Source organism: Molossus molossus, unplaced genomic scaffold, assembly GCF_014108415.1.
Source record: "Molossus molossus isolate mMolMol1 unplaced genomic scaffold, mMolMol1.p scaffold_m16_p_17, whole genome shotgun sequence".
Lineage (NCBI taxonomy): Eukaryota > Metazoa > Chordata > Mammalia > Chiroptera > Molossidae > Molossus > Molossus molossus.
The window spans coordinates 63,393,295-63,395,110 of record NW_023425352.1 but is presented as its reverse complement, the minus strand read 5'-3'; positions in this window follow the sequence as shown (position 1 = coordinate 63,395,110).

Genomic DNA, 1,816 nt, shown 5'->3' with positions numbered 1-1,816 from the left:
TTAGATGAGTGGAAGGGAGGGAAAGGGAGAGACAGAGAGAAACATCAATGTGAGAGAGACACATTGATTGGTTGCCTGACCATCTTCTCTATACTTTCATGTATACATCTAAGCCCCCTGTTCATGTGTCTGTCATCTCAATTTCCCTAAGGGGTCTGCATTAACTAGACTCCTTTTTCATTTCCCATTAATCAGACCTCAGCTCCTATCCACGTGCCTTCTCATCCCTCCATAGCTTTCTTTCCCCATCCCCAATCTAAACCAGTCTTCAGCTGAATACCTGTTCTGATCAGAGAAGAGGTGTAAAGAAGAGTTATTTCTTATTAATTGAGTTAATGCATTTAATGCTTCCAAGCTCTGTATACATTGCTTTTTGTTGTTGACTATGAGGTTCACTGCTCATCTTTTTAGGGAACCTAAATACTCCTATGTGTAAGCAACATTATCCTCTTAATAGGGGTCATTTTCACAGAGTTTAAATAATTTTTAAAATAAGGCTTCTTGGACTTTGCTAACCAGTATGAGGTTATCTATCCCAGCTATATCTGAGAACATTAAGCAGTAAACACACATGAAATAGGAAAGAAAGAAGAAAGGAGATGAGAGTCTTTAGAAAATCAATAAAGAATGAAGAGAGAATGAGAAAACTGTGTCCTCAACTGCATCCTCTTAATCAAGCTGCTATATGAATTCATACTACCAGTCCCTGCCCCCAGCATTGTTGCTTTGCTTCTCCATTGAAAGTGTGTTAGATCTTTAAAAAATCCAAGCTAAGATCCCCCAAAAATGGCAGTGCAGTGACCAGAGGCTACACAGACCATCTCCCAGAACCAAACTTGAATTACAACTATAACACAGACAAATTAATGGCAAAAAGCAACAGAAAAGCAGCTTGCAAGGACCATATAACCAGGGACACTGGCTTGATTCTGGTAGGATTACAAAGGCGCGAGATGGGGGCTGGGAGCCCACAGACAGCAGCGGCCTTAGCTGGGAGCAGGGCCATCGGGTTACACTCCCAAGCAGCTCCATAGCGCAGAGCCGGGACAGAGGCTAAAAAAGCCACAGCTACTCACCTTGGGCTCCAGCAGAGGGAGGGCAGATGGGACTGGAACTGTGTGGGGACACTCGGGGTTTGGAGGGCGCTCAGAGCTTTGGCTGAGTTGCTGCCACGCAGGATGGTGGCCATCTTGCTCCTTCCCATGTCTCTGGGGAGAGGCAGCAGCCCCTCCCTCAGAGATCCAACCTCACCCTGTGGGCCATTGAAATGCTAATTGAGGCTCATTAACAACCAGCACCTGCCCCACCCTCATGAAATCCCCTTATGCTGAGCACATGAGGCAGTTTTTCAATCAACTGACAACCAAAAACTATTCAAGTAACCTCAACTGCTAGCCTCCAGGCAAAAAGCTAGAGGATAACAGTACCTTTCCTGGGCTAGCAACTCTAACCAGGAAAGTAAGACTTGACAGTGGTGTTTAAGGTGGGTCCCCCCTTGCTTATCTAAACCCAGGAGAGGGAGCTACATACAGCATAACACCAACACCCACAGGGAAAACTTGACAGGCTCCAAAGCCCACAGTGATAGCCAAAATGATGAAACACAGAAACAGAAGTCAAATGAAAGAACAAGAGACCTCCACCGAAGATGAAATCAATGTGGAGCAGTTAGGCAAGATAACAGAGCTAGAATTCAGAGCTGTGATCTTGAGGAAGCTCAACAGCATGAGTAAGGACATAGAGATGCTGAAAATAAACCAATTGGAAATTAAAAACCACCAAGAAGAGATAAAAAAAATGACATATCAGAAATGAA